General features: G+C 43.3%; 1 long non-coding RNA gene across 1 annotated transcript; it reads left to right on the top strand.

Annotated features, from left to right (window-relative positions):
- The first annotated feature begins 1,611 nt into the window (after positions 1 to 1,611).
- On the top strand, positions 1,612 to 18,386 carry LOC140626830 (uncharacterized). Its single transcript, XR_012025830.1, has 4 exons — positions 1,612 to 1,699; positions 7,735 to 7,777; positions 16,861 to 16,919; positions 17,069 to 18,386. It is a non-coding gene; the product is annotated as an uncharacterized lncRNA (long non-coding RNA).
- Positions 18,387 to 19,679: the final 1,293 nt, after the last annotated feature.

The raw sequence follows: 19,679 nt of genomic DNA, 5'->3' as shown, positions 1-19,679 counted from the left end.
CCCAGTGCCAGCTCAGCTGAGGGAGTAAGTAACTCATCCTCCCCTCCAGAAGCATCTCTGCTTGCTTGTGAACCTCTCACCCCCACTCTGCCCATGGTAGCTTCCACAGATGGTACCCACTAGGCCACCATGCTTATGAAGGCACTGTTAGAGATCGTGAGCTCCTTGAGGGCTGGGGCTATGCCTGAGGGCCCCTTGTTTTCCTCCCAGCTCTGGGGAGGAGATAAGGCAAAGATGCGAGAGAATAAAAACTGGTTGGAGATGCTGGAATAGAAACAGAATGGACAAAACAGCAGGGAATCCTAAAACCATTAAGTGATGTCTGGAGACATTTGAATGCACTATCTCTTGATGAAAGCAGATGTTCTGTATGATTTGGCGATCCACTGGGTGTTTTTGAAAATGAGTAATAGACTTCAAGAAGAAGTGTTTCTCAATTGGAAAAAAAGTCCAGCAGAGCTTTTGGGTTTTATCTGAACCCTACAGGGGTAAAGTGAATACAAACTGTCCCCTACCTCATCTTTCCCATCTCTAAAATAGGTTAATTCTTATCTATTGTCAATTAGTGCAGTGAGGCCATGATTTCAGTTTTATCATTTTAAACTAAGTTTGACAGCAGCATGCACACAAACCCTTTGTTTCCCCACCACAGCATTGTGATGCCTTCATTGTCTCTCACCACCAGCAACGAGCCTCTCAGGTTCGAGAATCCCAGAATAAGCTCAAAATTTTTTTTAAAGATTTTATTTATTTATTCATGAGAGAGAGAGAGAGAGAGAGAAGCAGACTCCGTGCAGGGAGCCTGACGTGGGACTCGATTCTGGGTCTCCAGGATCATACCCCGGACTGAAGGCAGTGCTAAACCGCTGGGCCACTGGGGCTGCCCAAGCTCAAAATTAACATTCAAGGTGGAATGCTCTAGTAAAAAGCATATTAATATTGAAACCAGAAGAATCCATTGAATAGAAAAAACTGGAAACAGTACTCTAAAATTCCATGCAGCCTTGTCTAAAAAAATGATGTGTCACAACATGGAAGTATATTCATGGTATTTGTTGAGCAAGAAAAAACAAAAATAAGCGGATAGAAAAAATAAAAAACAAGTCATGGAATACTATGTCTGGTACGAGCCCATCTTTGAAAAGAACGAAAAAAGAAAAGAAACAGAAAGCGCCATACATTACATAAATATAGAGAAAAGTTCAGAAGTTTACGTATTAAACTGTAAAGTGGGAGAGATTAGTTTTTAGTTTTACATTTTTTTGTATCTTCGAATTGTATAAAAATATGTACAATTTTTAAGCATATCATTAAAAATGAAAAAAAAAAATGAAGTTTTTGGGAAGGGGGTAGAAGGGCAGGCAAAGGCCACAGAATTTTGCAGGGCGGCAAGTTCAAAGAAGACAAAGTGCTTCCATCAAAGAGAAGGGCTGACAGCCGAGGCCGGTTTGCAAAGAATGGCAGCCCTTGAGGGACGACCAGCGACCAAGACCTTGTTCCCGGCTCCCAGGGTCCAATAATGAAAATCAGTAACGTGTTTTGAGTGCCGCCACATGCCAGGAACTGTGCTAAGTGCGTTTGAACATCATTTCATTCCGTTGTCATGGCAATCCTATAAGCTAACAATACTAGCCGAGGCCACACTTAGAAAGTGAAACCTGGTTGAAATCAATTAAAAGAAAGCTCGCTTTGGCAGAAGGTGAGCAAGCACTGGCTCCCTAAGAGATGATTTCCAGTGGAGCCTCGGCAAATACCTAAGTGCTATCAAGGTGCTGGGAGGGGGTGGTACTTGGGAGATGAGTGGGTTCCCACACACAGGGAGAGCCAAATCAGCAGTGGGGTAACCTGAGTGAAGGGTGTGGGCTGCATGACGACTGAAAAGGAGGGGTAGGCAGAGTGGGTTGCTCCAGTTCTAGCCGCAAGGTGGAAGGCCTAAAAGGGATAGTCACCTGTGATGTGGTCGCTCAGAGGAGCACTGTAAGGGGAGCAGTGAGAGATAGTAAAACTGTCTACATTATAGTTTTTATTTATGTGGGAATCACATTAACTATCATTGCATTTTCTGAACAATAAGAAACAATAAGGGCTACTCTAAGTTAGGCTCTGATTGATGCTAGAGGGCTTTTAACAGATTTTTACATTAAAAAAAAAGATTTATTTATTAGAATGAGAAGGAGATAGAGCACACACAAGTGTGGGGGAGAGGTAGAGGGAGAAACAGACACCCCACTAAGCAGGGAGCCGGACCCGGGGCTCGATCCCAGGACCTTGGGCTCATGACCTATGCCGAAGGCAGACGCTCAACTGACTGAGCCACCAGGGTGCCCCAGATTTTTACATTTAACCTCTACAATAACCTTATGCTACAGGACTGTTACTATCCATATTTTATGATGGAAAAATCAGTCCCTAGAGAATTTTCTAAGCCAGCGGGTCTGGTGAGTGAGGGATACAGGATTGGACGGCAGGCCTGTCTGCCTCGGGGGCCCTGGCCTGAGCTACTGCGCTCTCCCGCCTCCCTACCCTGCTCATCCGTCCGCAGATAGGAAATCAGCTGACTGTCCTTTCTCACCTGGCATAAATCTTACTCTCCTGGATGACTAGGAGATTGCTTTACTCAGCATGAGACACTGGCCTGCAGGATTTATAGACAGAGGTTGCTTCCCAGCTCTTGTCTGATTTTGTTGCCCCAGATATCCCCAGGTCAACCTCATTCTCATGTTTGTCTCCTCTGCAATTCTAACTCACACAGCTGGACGGACAGAAATGGCTCAGGATTCCAGTCCTGTATTAAAGTGTGCACAAGTGCCTGAAAATGAGCTTTAAGTGCGATACCAAGGCAGCCTATTATTCTGGAAGGAACCACCATTCCTCAGCCATCCGACAGCAGTGCTCATGAGCCACCTGCATACCCTGGAGCAAAAGGCTCATTTGCTGAACCTACAAAACCCTTAGATCTTCTAGTGCCCAGAGGAGTTACCAAAGAGACTGGCAGGTTCTTTGTGTGTAGTGGTGGTGGTGGTGGTCGTGGTGATGGAGGGGCTCAGTTAGGAGCAGGGAGAGGGTCAGGAGATCCTGAATCCACACACAGCAAAGCTAGAAGGGCCTTGGGCAGTGTCTGAGCTGGGGGTTCTCAGTGGCAGGGACAGGCCTGCCTAGACTGAAATTACCAGGGGGCACCTGGGTGGCTCATTGGTTGAGCATCTGCCTTCCACTCAAGTTGTGATCCTGGGACCGAGTCCCCACATTGGACTCCTTGCAGGGAGCCTGCCTTCTCCCTCTGCCTATGTCTCTGCCTCTCTCTCTGTGTCTCTAGTGAATAAATAAATAAAATCTTAAAAAAAAAAAAAAAAGAAAAAGAAAAATCACCAAGCCACAGCTTAAAAAAGCCAGTTTGCTGGGCCCCTCCATCAGGGGAATTTGAATTAGTAGGTCTGGATAGGTCTCTGGAATCTGCATTTTTAACATGCCTCCCAGCCTCCTCTAATGTACAACCAGGTTTGGAAAATGCTGATCTAATCTAAATCTCCCTTATTACAAAGGAGTCTGCTGCCTGCAGAAGTGATGAGTATGACTTAGGAAAGTGAGAGATTAAGGAGCAGTTGTCCGATCAAAATATTACCCACAGCCAAGGCATTAGCATAAATATTCCCCACATCACCAGAAAAGAATGTTCACGTGACGGACAAATGGGGACAAATGGGGGAAGAAAAGCCAGCTGCCCCGAATTCATGCTCCCGCTACGTTTCAAGGCTCACAGCACAAGAGACGGAGGCTAGAAATCAAGTCTGTCAATTTGCAAGGGCAGAAATGAGTCCTGCCAATTTATTTAAATGTCCTCTGTCCTGAACTACAGGCTGTTTCTGTGTGCTCGTCAAACACCTCTAGCTCTTGTTTGGTACAAACGGGGGAAAGCCTTTTTGTGTTGCCATGGCACCACCACAATAAGCTGTTTTCAAGTGTTAGATGTTCTGAAATGACAGGCTCTGTTTCGAGAAACGAGAATGCTGAAGAGGTCAGTACAAATCGTCAACCTCCATGTATCAAGGGGCTGTCATGAATCAGTACTGTCACTGCCCCAGGAATTTATTCCTGAGACATATGTTTTGACAACCCATCCCAAGCCTGGGTCCCGAGTACATGTGAGGACAGTTCTTTTTTGGCCAGGCACCTGCTGAGAGGCCTCAGCCACTCCTGACACTTACCCATGCCTGCTGCACACGAATCCTGCTTGTGTGTACTCTGGGATGGAGGGGGGATGTTCACGGGCTTGGGTCATGGAGGCAACGCTGGTCCAATGGAAAATAACCAAGCATGGATGTTCTTCCTTTGTTTATTTGTTTGCTTGCTTGGATGCATCTCCCCCTCTCTGAAATGGAACACAAATTAACCTCACACCTGCCCTTCCTGGGACAGGATGGACAAATCGCAGTTAAACTCTAACACCGGTGTTCTAGGCACAAACTCGAGGCAGGCTAGCTTTTCAGCCTCATTTTGGCTCATAGCCTTGACCTCTCATTAAGTGTGGGATGCCTGTGTGTGCCATCCTCTCTGTATTGTCAACTCAAGGACAGGGGTCATGGTCTGTTCCTCTCTACATCTACCACGGTGTCTGGCACATACTAAGTATTCATTAATATTTGTTTGCTGTTCAAATACTAAATTAAAAAAAGAGGTGTGCATGTGCACACACGTGTGTGTGTGCACATGTGTGCTCTGGGTGATAGGAACCTTGCTTAGCAAGAGGACTGTGGGAATGGAAAAGAAGAGAAATCTTTTTTTTTTTTAAAGATTTTATTTATTTATTCATGAGAGACACACACACACACACAGAGGCAGAGACACAGGCAGAGGGAGAAGCAGGCTCCATGCAGAGAGCAGATGCAGGACTCCATCCAGGACCCCAGGATCATGCCCTGAGCCGAAAGCAGACAGTCAACCACTGAGCCACCCAGGCACCCAAGAAGGGAAATTTTAAAGCTGTTTTAGAGGTTTCTCCAAACCTAGTGTTAGCAAACTTAGAGTGACTTCGTAAGCTCCTAAGAGTTCATTTAAACCACAGATTTCATGTCCCCATGCCTGGAATTTCTCATTCAGCTGGGCTGGCAAAAGACCCAGGGATCTTTTGAAGGCAGGTTCCTGGAGGCATTCTGATGCCCATGAAAGAGTCTAGTAGATTAAGATGGAAGCATGAAGGATGCCTAACCATTGTCTACCTGTAAGTAATTTAAAGCATGAGTCAGGAGCGCAAAGCTGCACTTACAAAACAATTAAGGACACAGTAGAAGAGAGTACACAGGAGGATGCAAAACAATCCACCCGATAACCCGATACCCAAATTTGAGAGTCAGATACTAAGTACTTGTGATTCTCAGATACCACCAGGGAAGATTTCAGGGCAGGGTAAGGCCTGAAATGGAAATGTGCATAGAAGAGCAGTTGGGGCTGTCCTGGCAGAGATGGAGGGGGCGCTGCAGGGCAGTGAGTTCCTCGTCACTACCATATTTTGAAATTCTGGAAGGTTCACGAGCAATATGGCAACCCAGTGAGGATACAGAATAGGTGGAGATGATATAAAGGATAGATGGACATGACATAGAATAGTTGTGGATGATACAGTTCTAGAATAAATGCAGATGATCTCGTTATAGGGTAGATGTAGATATTCAGCATCAAATGCAAAGAGAAGCACCCATCGTGTAGGCTCCCTATGTTCCCGTCTCTGTCCTTTAAAGTCACACTTGGGTATGAACACGAGGGTTCTTTTAAAACTAATGTCAGATGAATGGAAGCAGGAGCTTGAGAAAAATAGGAAAAAACCTGCATGGCTTTGCAAATAAAGCATCTGCTAGCAAGGGGTTAAGCAACCATTTGTACTTAGGAAAATCGAAAGGGAGCAAGGTAAGAATCTGCTGTGTCAGTAAAAGCTTACAAAGGAAGATAAGGATGGGGAGGGGGAGGCACCATGGCCAGGAGGGATTAGGAGAACAATAGGGTTTTTTGGTACACTTGCCCCAGCATAGAAGGAAAGAAGTGTGCAGAGGTAAACTACTGAAAAATGGGAGGTGTGCAAAATAAACAATTCGTACAAAGTGATTCACACGCTAAGCTTCACTCACAGAGAAAAAGAAAGACAGGTAGCCCTAAGACAATTAAGAGCTACTGGGATAGGATCAGAGAGCTGTAGGGGGCAGTGGCTGCCAGAAAGGGGGCCGGGCTTGGGCAGCTGGGAGGCAGGCAGATTAACAGGGCCCTGAGTCCCAGAGAGCCCAGGAAATCAGTAATGAACTTGGACCTGCCTGGGCTGACTCATCAGGGGCAACAGCAGGGTGGGGTCCCAGGAGGTGCAGAGAGCAAAAGCACAACTCCAAATTTCTCAGGAGGCCCCAGGAAATTAGTGGTCAGTGCCAGGAAATAATAGCATCAGTTCGTATCTATAGGAGGGCACAGTCCTTGGCAGATATATGTACGTACATTCCACCTGCACGTTAACGGCAGCCTAAAGCAAGGCTCATCTGTTTAAATTAAGCCACACGGAAACACATAGGTAGGATACAGCGCACCAGTCATTGTTGGTATATTTATATAATTAGAGTGATGACAAATATGAACAAGTCCTTTATCAGAACTCACGGGGCTATTATTATTATTACTAGGGTCCCTGAGAACAGTTACCTATAATTGATCACATCGCATATGCCAGATGCTAGTGCTAAGTATTTGACATAATATGCTCATTTAACCCTCAGAACATCCTGATGATGTAAGTTTGTTCTCATTTGACAAGTATGGAAACTGAAGCGCAAGGAGATTTAAATAGATGGTCCAAACTCACATCACTAGGGCGCGGGGAAGGAAGGACGACCCAGATCTGCCGGCTGCTTAGCGATCCCAGTGCCAGCAGCCAGGTCACGGTGGAGCCCGGACTAGCCCCTTCATCTCCTCTAGACTTGGGCTTTTCCTCTGTGCTGTCAGGTGGGGTGGGGTGTCACTGGACGTTGCTTCATGGTCGATGGGTGGCATCTATGGTAGAAAGAACGAAGGCTTAGAATTTGGATAGAGCTGAGTTTAGATGCCTCTAGCACCAGGATGCTGGATTACCTATCAGAGTCACATATAAATAAGGAAATTCACCCCTCGCTTCCGGGGCTACTGAGGGATTCAGTGAGTTACCCCAGTAAGTGCCCCGTCGCACTCATGGTCTGCAACTTTTTTCTACTTGTCAACCAACTTGACCGTAATTACGTGAAAACCGAGAGATAAAACTGTCATTCCTGAAAGATTTCAGAAAAATCTTCTAAAAATTAATGTAATAAGTTAAATTTATTGAAAAATTATTAGTTTCTAAGTGTGTGAGATAGTGTGAGATGCTATAATAATAAGTTTGTTTAAAGGGCATGTTCAGTCTTTGATCTTCTGTAATTTAGAAAGAAAAGTTATGAGGGTTTTATTCCCTTAAGTCACTCAAAATTGAATTCTGAATCTAACAGCAGATTCTAGAGCCTCTGAGGATAATGAGGAAATTATCTTCTAAAGGGAATCTGTTTTCAATGAAGTTAGCTATCTCATTACCCAGCCACTTCCAATAAAGGGAGTGAATTCATGTAATCGAAATATTTGGGGAAATTTATGCCATTTTATCCAAAGACAATGAATTTCTATTTTTTTCTAGCTGCAGAGCACGTTTAACTTTGTAACTTCTTTCCCCCCTCCCAATTTTAAATCCTTTATTAGTCATCTTTTACTTCAAGAGAGCAGATGAAGTCACAAATTGAATGTAAGTAGTTTTTGATGTCCTTTATTATCTTTGATTTGGTCCAAATCTGTCCTCCCTTCATCAGTTGTTGTGAAATCCTTGCAAGGAGACAAACAGGAAGTGCCAGGTGGCTGAATGGGAACAAAACCAGAACTTCATTCCCCCACCCAAAGCGTAGAAATGAAGGAAATGATAAAGGAGTCTTCAAGAATAATGATGGCGGCTGATAGTCACTGAGCATGTCATATGAAGGAGTTTTTCTAAGATTTAGGATTCAGAGTGCTCAAATGCATCAGTACATTTGATGCTCAGAACAACCCTGTGAAGGGCCCCTGGGTGGCTCAGAGGTTGAAGGGCCCCTGGGTGGCTCAGAGGTTGAGCTCAGAGGTTGAAGGGCCCCTGGGTAGCTCAGGTCCTGACCCTGGGGTCCTGGGATTGAGTTCCACCTCAGGCTCCCCACAGGGAGCATCCTTCTCCCTCTCCCTGTGTCGCTGCCATTCTCTCTCTGTGTCTCTCATGAATAAAATAAAATCTAAAAAAAAAAAAAAAAACCCAACCCTGTGAAGCAAAGGGTAACTCTCATACTCATTTTATAGCTGCAGAGGTGGAAGCAGAGAGAGGTAAGTAGTTTCCTGGGCTTCAACAATCTGTGGCAGAGGAGGATTTTAACCCAGGCAGGCAGTCCTGCTCTGGAGCTCACACTTTCAACCACTGTGCCACACCTGGGCTACCTCCTGGGTGCTCGGGTTTAGCTCCCATCCTGGCGTGGCCATAGAGATACCGTGAGTCGTCATGGTAAAGGGCCTCTCCAAGATTTTAATTACCATTTTATCAAATGGTTTTATTAACAGTGCCAGTGCTCATATTTGTGTACCCTATTACTGCTCACAAGCATTTGACATACACCTTGGACCCTCAAGACATAAGCAGGGACAAACACGATGAATTTCAGATGAGGAACTAGGCTCAAGGAGATGAAATGACTTCCCAGCGTCACCCAGCTTAGCAGCGGCACAGAAAGGATTGAAATCCAGAAATTCTGACTCCCACTCCAGTGCTCCTTCTGCTATCATAGCCTTTCCTGGAGGGAAAAAAAAATCAAACCCTGGAATCTGGTGGTGGTTGTGTGGCCACCAGGAACCAGTACTTCATAGCGCTTCTGGGACAGCAAGACTGATAGATACTCACTGAGCACTTCTTTTGTGCCCGGAATAATGGAAAGCATTTTATTGTATTAATCTCTCTTTTTAAAAAGATTTTATTTATCTATTTGAGATAGAGATAGAGAGAGCACTAGCAGAGTCAGGGACTGAGGGACAAGCAGACATCCCGCCGATGCAGGACTCAACATGGGGCTCGATGCCAGGACCCCGAGATTGTGACCTGAGCAGAAGGCAGACGCACAACTGACTGAGCCACCCAGGTGCCCCATTTTATTAATCTCTTTTAAGCCTTCTGCTCACCAATAGAATATGAGTCCAGTTAACACTCATATTTAAAAATTGAAAAAACCAAAGCTCAAGTAGATTAAGCAACTCATCCTGGGCCACACAGCTCCTGATTGACCTAACAGCCTCATAACTCAAGGTGGGCCTGGTACCTGAACACACATCTATTTGATTGCAAAATTAATGTTCTTCAACACAAAACCATGAGCCTCATGTGGTGCTCTTCTAGAGCCTACAGAACTGCTGGCCGTGGTCTGTTTCTAACACAGACTGGACATGCTGTATTAGTTATCTACTGATGTGTGACAATACCACAACAAACTCAGTAGCTAAAGCAACACACGTTTTTTGTCTCAGTTTCTGTGGGTCAGAAATCTGGATACAGATCAACTGGGTTCTTAGCAAGGTTGTACTGAAGATGTCTGCCAGGACTGTGGTCTCATCTCAACGCCTGATTAAGGAAAGAGTCATTTTTCTTTTTCTTTTTATAGCTCCAAGGTTTATTCATTTATTTAACTTAAAAAAATTAAATTCAATTAATTAACATATAATGTATTATTAGCTTCAGAGGTAGAAGTCAGTGATTCATCATTTCTTATATGATACCCAGTGCTCATGACATCACATGCCCACCTTAATGCCCATCACCCAGTTACCCTCTCCCACCACCCCCCTGACAACTCTCAGCTTTTTTCCTGTGATTAAGAGTCTCTTATGGTTTGTCTCCCTCTCTGATTTCATCTTGTTTTATTTTTCCCTCTCTTCCCCTATGATTGTGTTTTGTTTCTTAAATTCCACATATGAGTAAGATCATATGATAAATGTCTTTCTCTGATTGATTTATTTCACCTAGCATAATACCCTCTAGTTCCATCCACATCATTGTACATGGCAAGATAGCATTTTTTTGATAGCCGAATAACGTTCCATTGTATATATGTACACCACATCTTTTTTATTCTTCATCTGTCAGTGGACTTCTAGGATCTTTCCATAGTTTGGCTATTGGGGATATTGCTACTATAAACATTGGGGTGCAGGTGCCCCTTCGGATCACTACACTCGTATCTTTGGGGTAAATCCCTAGTTGTGCAATTGCTGGTCATAGGGTAGCTCTATTTTAAAATTTTTTAAGTTGAAAATACTCTTCCAGAGCAGCTGCACCAGCTTGCATTCCCACCAACAGTGTATGAGAGTTCCCTTTTCTCTGTATTCTAGCCAACATTTCTCATTTCCTGACTTGGTAATTTTAGCCATTCTGATTGGTGTGAGGTGGTATCTCACTGTGGTTTTGATTTGTATTTCCCTGATGCCAAGTGATGTTGAGCATTTTTTCATGTGTCTGTTGGTCATTTGTATGTCTTCTTTGGAGAAATGTCCTTTCATGTCTTTTGAGGAAAGAGCCATTTTCAAGTTCACGTGGTTGCTGGCAGGATTCAGGTCCTTCTGGGTTATAGGACTGAGGGCTTCAGTTTCTTGCCAGCTATTGACCCAAGGCTACTCTCAGTTCCTAGATGCTTTTTGGCTAGAATCTGTTCTCAGTTCCTTGCCTCATGGGCCTCTAATGCATGGTCTCTTGCTTCATCAAGCACAGCAAGGGTCTCCTAGCATGATAGTTTATAATATTATGTAACATAATCTTGGAAATAACATCCTATCATCTCTGCCATATTATTTTTGTGAAAGCAAGTCATAGGTCATACCCTGATCAAAAAGGGAATTGCACAAAGTGCGAATACCAGAGGCAAAGATAATTGGGATCATCCCAGAGCCTGGCTAGGACCCATCCCTTCTGGAGGCCAAACACATAAGTCTGCTTTGAAGATCATTTCTGGCTTGAAGAGATCCCCTCTTCATAAGAAACCTTGAAAAAGCAAACAAGAGAGTTTCTGCCTCTTGGATGAAATTAGGAGATATAACCCAAATCACAAGATAGAGGAAAGTTCCCAAATTACAGGAAAGTTCTCACAAGGGTGTATGAAGGCCTGAGGGAAGATGCCCATGGCTTCAGAATTTTGGTAATGCCAGCAGAAAAGAGCTCTGAAAACATGGGTCCAGAATTAGGGGCAAACCACAGTGTGGCAGTAGGATTTTCCATAAATTCTTTTTGGTACAAAGGCTTGAGAAGTTGGAAAGGTGGAGCTAAATGAGGAATCACACAGGCATGCCATATTTGCAAGAAGTAGTATACCAGGATGGCAGGAGAAAAGAGAGAGTCTCTAAATTGGGAAGATCCTGCTGTGCCAACCTAGTTTGGCTGGAAGAAAGCGGTCACGCTGACACAGTGCTGTCAGAGGCAAGATTCCTGTGGCTTGGAGGGAGCTCTGGCCCTCTCGGCCACGAATCATCTGCCAACAGCTGGCCCAGAAAGGACCCCACTAATTCAAAGATGATTATTAACTTAAAGAAGTGATTACAAGACTGTAAGGAACTACAAGGGGGAGAAGGGGCAAATGCAATAGGAAAGGCAAAAGCAGTTGAAAACACTTGCACAAGAAAGCTGTTGTACTAGAACATATGAAAAATCTGACTGAAAATAATAACCAAGTGATTGCTTCTCTATAAACAAGCCTTTAGAGCAGAGGTGGAAAAGTCTGGAGGAGACACGGCAAGAAATAGAAGTGGATAAAATATGATTTGGTAAAGAAAAAAAAAGTAAGAACTATCACAAAAGGAAAACCAAATTGAAAGTATCACAAATGTGAAAAACCCTGTTGAAAACAGAGCAAGGACATGAGGAGCAGGACAGAGAAAGAGCAAACAAAAATGGAATGGAAATTTTTAAAAATGAAATCAGAGTACATGAAATACTTACAGAGGACCGGAGACGAAAAAATATGACAGATCCACCTAATTTGTGCTCCAAAAGAATATAATCCAAATAAAGGAACAAACACAGGTCTAGTTAAAGGTATAATTAATAAAACTTTATAATAATTAGAGAAATTTGACTCCCCTTATTGAGAAGGCAGACTGTCCCATAACCAACAGCAGAGATAATCTGATAAAATTATAAGCCTTTAAAAATAAGGAATATTTTGGGCAGCTAGACAAGAAGATTGTATCACGAAACAGAATAAAACTGGTTGCGTAGAGAGCAGACTAAGCAGTAAACGGTCTAAGCAATAGAAAAGCAAGCAAACAAAACAGGTGCTCAATAAATACTTTTGAAGTCCTTGAGGAATAATGTGACCTGAGAATTTTATACCCTGATAAAATAAGTTCAACTGTAAAGCCAGAAGGAAAATCTGCTAGAACTCAGAAAATGCTTACCTTGAACCTGCTAGCACTCAGAAAATACTTACCTTGAGTCCTTCTTGAGGAACATATGAGAAATTCAGAAACAAATGGAAAAACTGGCCCAAAAGCCAATCATGAGCAATGAATCTTTACCTTTAAGCCAGAGTCCTAACTAGATGTGGACAGCAGAGTTACAGAGCAGACTGAAATGTCCCAAACCCTTACAGCGCAGGCACAAAAAACCAGGAATGAGGCTCAGGGAGGACACGTGGTATGAGATAATGTAAGAATTGATTACCTTGTCTTTTGCAGTTAGGTTAAAAAAAATAAAAAGTTATTTAAAGCTGCCAAACCAAGCCATAGCCATATAAATATTTGAAAAATAGGAAGTTAAACACAAAGAAAAGCTATATAGTCAATGGAAATTGGATGATGTGGAAGAGGTAGGGAAAGAGAAGAAAGAGGAAGTACTCTAATGCAATTTGCTCATTGAAGATCATCAAGATACTACATATAGACATAGAAGATTGGTGTATTATATGAAGACGTGGATATAAAAGTGACTACTAGAATAAAATATATAAAACTCTAATACACACAGTTATATATACTATATATATATTTGTGATGATTACTTTTATGTGTCAACCTGGCTGGGCCACAGTGCCCGATATGTGGTCAAAAATTATTCTGGATAGGGATCCCTGGGTGGTGCAGCGGTTTGGCGCCTGCCTTTGGCCCAGGGCGTGATCCTGGGGACCCGGGATCGAGTCCCACATCGGGCTCCCGGTGCATGGAGCCTGCTTCTCCCTCTGCCTGTGTCTCTGCGCCTCTCTCTTTCTCGTGACTATCATAAATAAAAAAAAAAAAATTATTCTGGATGTTTCTGTAAAGGTATTTTGTGGATGAGATTACCATTTAAATCAGTTGACTCTGAGGAAAGCAGATTACCTCCAAAATGTGGGTGGGTCTCATCCAATTAGCTGAAGGCCTCGATAGACAAAAACTGACCTCCCCTGACCAAAAAGGAATCCGGCCAGCAGGCAGTCCTGGGACCCAGGCTGGGACTCTTGTATGGTCTCCAGCCTGCCCCCTGCCCTGCAGATTTGGGACTTGCCAAACCTCCACAATCACATGAGCTGATTCCTTAAAATAAGTCTCTCTTTCTTTGTTTCCCTGGAGAGCCCTGACTAAAATAATAGTGTGTGTGTGTGTATCTCTGTGTGTGTGTGTGTGTGTGTGTGTGTAAATTTTTAGAGTTATATGAGTCATATATAGTACAGAATTCTAACATATGTACAACTTGGTGAAAACTGAGACTGTATTTTTGTTCAAGATCCCAAGAAATGTTTTTAAAAGTCAACTATTTGTTAAGCCCAAAGAAAGTCTCCAAATATTACAAAATGTGGATGAGTATAGTCAATATTTTCTGATTACAATGCAATGGACTAGAAGTCAATTAGCAAAATTGGAAAAAAAAAAAAGTCTTCCTCTTATACAATTCTTAGTTCAGAGAAGAAAAGTGAAATCACATTTCATCAGCAAAATAACAATAATTAAAACATTGTCAGAATCTATGAGTAGTACTCAGCAAATCTACATTTATCATAATAAACGAAGAAAATTGGGCCTATATAATAGTTTAATAGAGAAACAAGGAAATGTACTTTAAAAGTGATGTTAATAAATATGAAATAAAAAAATAAATATGAAATAATAAAAGTAAAGTAAATCAAGAAGGCATAGAAAGGGGGGGCACCTGGGTGGCTTAAGTGGTTAAGCATCTGCCTTTAGATCAGGTCATGATCTCAGGGTCCTGGGATTGAGCCCTGAGCCCCACAGCGGCTTCCTGCTCAGTGGCCCCTCCCCCTTCTCAACCTTTCTCTCAAACAAATAAGATCTTTTTAAAAATCTAAAAATTTTAAAAATTTAAAACGAAGGTTAAGGGGGATCCCTGGATGGCTCAGTGGTGGCTCAGCGCCTGCCTTTGGCCCAAGGCATGATCCTGGATTTCCGGGATCGAGTCCTGCATCGGGCTCCCTGCATGGAGCCTGCCTCTCCCTCTGCCTGTGTCTCTGCCTCTCTCTGTGTTTCTCTCATGAATAAATAAATAAAATCTAAAAAAAAAGAAGATACTATAAATATTAATAATTTAGATTAATAATTTAGAAAATGAATTGCTTGGCCTGATTCATAAAAGAATTGAAAATTGAAACAATAATGTTTTTCTTTTTTAACAACTAGATGATATAAGGTCAGAATGTTTGAAAACATTAAATTGGCAACAATGTAGAATAGCAGGTACAACAATGCAGAGTAGCAGTACAGAGCTGGTGAGAATGTAAATTCTGGTGAAAATCTCTATTGAAACCACTTGGGCAAAGTCTAACAAAATGATAAAGCATATACCTTTTTATGCAGCAATTCTCCTTTTAGAACTTTATCCCACATACGTACCAGCACTTGCATGAGTGATGCGTACACAGTTATTCCTGGTAGCATTGTTTGTAAAAGCAACCTGTCGGAATCTATTTATGCAGACTTTTAAAGGAATTATGATGCATTTTTATAATTCAGGACTTCATGGGGGCGGCTGAGTGGCTCAGTTGGTTAAGCATCTGACTCTTGATTTTGGCTCAAGTCATGATCTCAAGGTCACTGAGCGGGGAGGCTGCTTGGGACTCTCTCCTCTCTCTTTCTGCCTTCCCTCACCCCCAACCGCCTCACCCCCATGCCCCACCCTCCATGGCCACTCATGGTCTCTGTTTCTCTAAAAATAATAATTAGGGATCCCTGGGTGGCGCAGCGGTTTGGCGCCTGCCTTTGGCCCAGGGCACGATCCTGGAGACCCGGGATCGAGTCCCACATCGGGCTCCTGGTGCACAGAGCCTGCTTCTCCCTCTGCCTGTGTCTCTGCCTCTTTCTCTCTCTCTATCATAAATAAATAAAAATTAAAAAAATGAAAATAATAATAATAATTAATTAGTTAATTAATTAATTTAAAAATCGTACTGTATGGCTATTAAAGAAAGCCCTGAGACTGCTCTGTGTGGATTGACATGAACTAATCTCCAGGATACTTTATACTGTTAAATGAAGAAGATCAGAGTGTAAAAGAGTCTGATCTTTTGCACTTTTAGAGAATAAGAAGCATATACACATGTTTTTGCCTATGCATAGATAATGACCAGCAGGACCCACGGGGAAAGGGTCACACCCATCACCTCGGGAGAAGGAAAGTAGGCAGGGGCTGCAAGAATGGGAGACAATCTCACCTTTTACCATCAGCCTTTTTGAATATTTTTACTTTTGTGCCATTCATATATTATTTCCTTAAAAATAAATGCCCAAGGGGGCTCCTGGGTGGCTCAGTTGGTTAGGCCTGGGACTCTTGATCTTAGTTCAGGTGTTAATCTCTGGGTTGTGGGTTCAAGCCCCACAGGGGGCTCTGTGCTGGGCATGGAGTCTACTTTAAAAAAATTTTTGATAGATAGATAGATAGATAGATAGATAGATAGATAGATAGATAGATGATAGATGCCAAAGTGTTAAGAAGAAGGAAACTGATCTGAGTGCTGGCAAAGGGATTTGAGTTCTAAGCATGATGCCCAACTTACTTCCCACCACACCTCCTCGCCCCAGCCGTCTTGCCCCCACTGCTGCAGATCAACAGCCACTGCCCTGATTCTTGAGGATTTAAAAATCAGCCCAGTGTAGCTTTGGGATATGCCAGTTGGTCAGCTCTGCGGGTATTTAACTTAAGCCCCATCAGTTCTGAGGCCAGTAGGGTATTACCGACCCGGTTAATACCAAGGATCTATGGAAATAAGGACACACCATTGAGCAGCTGAGGAGAGGATGTGGAGAATGGGGAGGTCTGAGGATGTGCGGCAGATAGGTTTTCTTGAGAGACTGCTTAGCAGCCTGCCCCACCCTCGCAGGAGAAGGGGATGCCTCCCATTTCTCACCCCTCCCACTGAGCTCAACCACCCTGAAACAGATGGAAGTAAGCAGGTCCGAATACAAGGACTAAGGCAACGTCCTTTCTCCAGGGCAGTAAACATCATTTATTTGAGTTTTCCCTGTTCCAAGATGCATTGTCTCCTGAAATCCAATTTGCCATGTGCCCTAAACTTATTTGGGGCTCGATGGAACACAAATTAGTGCAAGGTTGCAGAATCTCCACGCAGGCCCAAACAGGAGATGAGTCAATCTTAATAACCTCACTCATGATGAGAAGGAGCAAGCTTAGTGTGCAGGAGAACAGACAGCCTGGTTGGGAATGGGGGGAAACATCCCTCTGCTTTTTTTTTCTCACGTTATTAGCACCCAGTGCTTTTTTTTTTTTTTTCTTCTTCTTCTTTTTGATGGAATTTAAACCCGTGACTGTTAACCTTTTTTATCCTTTTCTTTCAGAGGCTGCCATCAGCTCCGATAAAGGGAACATGATTTCCACAGAGCAGAGAGACTTGCAGGTACAGGGAGAGAACAGTTCAAGTGGGCGGGAGGGAATGCGGCAAGGTCTCCATCAGATTCTAGGATCCTAATCTCTGGGTCAGAGCAACTTGGTTGGCTAGGAATAAGTTTTCCCATATAAACTGTGTTTTGTTTGCCTGTTCCTCAGGGCCAGGAGAAGGTATACCCCTGAGCTGGTGTTGCAGAAAATGTAAAAGAAGTTCAATCTTCCTTCTTCCTGCATAGAATACTTACTAAACACATATTGAGCACAGGCAAGTGAAAGAGAGGAGGCCTCTGGCACAAAATAAATGAGAAGCTCATCCCTGCCCACCAAGAATTTACAGTCTTATCGGCAAGATATAAAGAACACACATAAAAAGAACCCGGGAAGATATGAATTTGCACTTGATTCTTAATTGACTTCACACATCCACCTTCAAAGGCTGACAGGTTTCTGAGCCTTCAGAGCTCTGCTGGAAGGGTCTCTAGAAGTCTGGGGCCGAGGGGACCGTTCCAAAAGCATGACCTTCCTCATCCAGGCTGCAACATAGTTTTCAAAAGAGCTTGAGTTCCCTTGAAACCCAGAGAGAAAGGGGAAACTAAGAGCTCAGAGCAGTGGCTTGTTTGTCAGCGTGCTGGGTGTCGGCTAGTACCTACTGTCCAGAGGGGGGCAAGTTAATTTCAGGTCAGGGTGTCAAGAATGGGGAAAATGATGGTCAAGCACAGTCTCTACTTACCCTCACTGTTGCTTTGGATTTCTGATAACTGAAACCTGCAATGATGTGCTTTTGAGCTTTCTTTCTGCATAATACAAACTGTAAGACTCCCCACTTCTGGAGGCAAAGCAGAGATATGGTGGAGAAAAAAGCCGGGCTGGGCTGGGGTCTCTGTGGAAGACTGTCTGGCAAGGGGTGGGGGTGTGAGCTGAACCCAGAGGCTAAAAGGAGAGGCCTGGGAAGGACACTGATGACAAGCTAGTGGTGTGACCCAGCCTCTGGAGGCTGGCAGTTACCTGACCTAGGAGGAAAGTCCAAGAGGGTCCGAGGCAGCTATTTGTCCCGGAGAGTGCCTTGAGAGGTCTCCTCAGTTAGAGGCCAATTCTGGAGCCACCCTTGGGGCTCCTGCGCTGCCTTTAGTTACAAAGCTCATTTCCATCTCGAATTCTGAATGTGGCAGTGGCCTGCAGCCACTAGGAAGCATCTGGAACCCAAGGCTCAAGTCACACAGAGCGGAGTCAGAATTTTCTACAGCACTTCTGGCCCCGTGTTGTTGACAAGTTACCCAGTTCTTCTCTGGTCTTTATTTTTTTAAGATTTTATTTTTAAGTGGGGCGCCTGGTGGCCTAGTCAGTTGAGCAGCTGCCTCTGGATTTCGGCTCAAGGCATGACCTTGAGGTCATGAGATGGAGCCCCATGTTGGACTCTGTTCAACAGGGAGTCTGCTTGAGATTTTCTCCCTCTGCCTCTCTCCCTGCTTGTACTCTCTCTCTCTCTCTTTCTCAATCTCAAATAAATAAATAAATAATAAACAAAGAAATCTTAAAATTTTTTATAATTTTTTTAAATCTTATTTTTAAGTAATCTCTGCCCAGTGTGGGACTCAAACTCACAACCCTGAGATGAAGGGTCACATGTTCCACCAACTGAGCCAGCCAAGCGCCCCTTTTCTGGTCTTTAAAATAAAAATGTTAGTGATACTTTGCAGCATTTTTGTATTATTTAGATATAATTTATGGAATGGGTATGACACCCAGCAGGAGCCCCAAAATGGGAGTCACTAGTAGTACATCAGGTTAATGCACTTTTCAAGAAAAGCTAGAGGAAGAAAGCAGACTCTCCATATGCCAACAGGCACTGCTCATAGAGGGAAGGAGACCGATGCCTAGTACGTGCCTCAGTGTCTGATATTCAAATACTGGATTAATAAGTAGGCTCTACTTGCCGGTTTGGTCTACTTCTCACATGATTTTATTATCATCTTAAAGGTCATTATTAAATTATAAGATTGTCTTTTAGGGCTTAAATTACATACATTTTAAAATTTAAATTCATGCAAATGAGGAAGAAAATCCTATATTGGAATTTGTAACTTGATTTTTGCTTTGAATGGTGGTCAGTTTACTCATAACCCTGGTTTCTCCAACATAGACGAATCAGAGTTTCTAATGGCTCCTGCCGGCAGAATGTTGCTGGCTTCCAAAAGCCTCAGAGTGTGGTTGCTGAAGGCCAGGAACCCATGCTTAGAGCCAGAGGGGAAACCTTCTGAAACCCGCAGGTGCAAGATGTTCCTCGCAAGTGACAGGTGTCCCCAGCCCAGAGGCTGGTGGCCTGCAAAGTTGGCCTTGGGCCTTGCTAGCTTTAGCTTAGGACAAAAGAAATGTAACCCTTTAGTTTCTGTGTCCCTAAAGGTTTATTTAAGAGCACTTCTAAATTACAAACTAACCCAACTAGGCACACTTGTCATCATGGGCACTTCCTCCATAAAAAAAATCATCTTAAATTATATTCTATGTGTTGGTATAAAGATTAATATATTAATACTGTATATTAAAATATTTTCTTTGACCTAAGAGTTCTTTTATCCTGAGTTTTAGAAAAGATTTAATTTATTTATTTTAGAGAGAGAAAGTGTGTGTGCACCCTCAAGAGTGGGGAGGGGCAGGGAGAAAGGCAGCCAGAATCCCAAGCAGGGTTTGCATTGAGCGCAGAGCCTGACACAGGACTCAATCTTATAAACCTGAGATCATGACCAAAGCTGAAATCAAGAGTTGGATGCTA

Source organism: Canis lupus, chromosome 38 (genome assembly GCF_048164855.1).
Source record: "Canis lupus baileyi chromosome 38, mCanLup2.hap1, whole genome shotgun sequence".
In the NCBI taxonomy this organism is placed as follows: Eukaryota; Metazoa; Chordata; class Mammalia; order Carnivora; family Canidae; genus Canis; species Canis lupus.
This window is presented reverse-complemented; position numbering and strand designations above follow the sequence as displayed.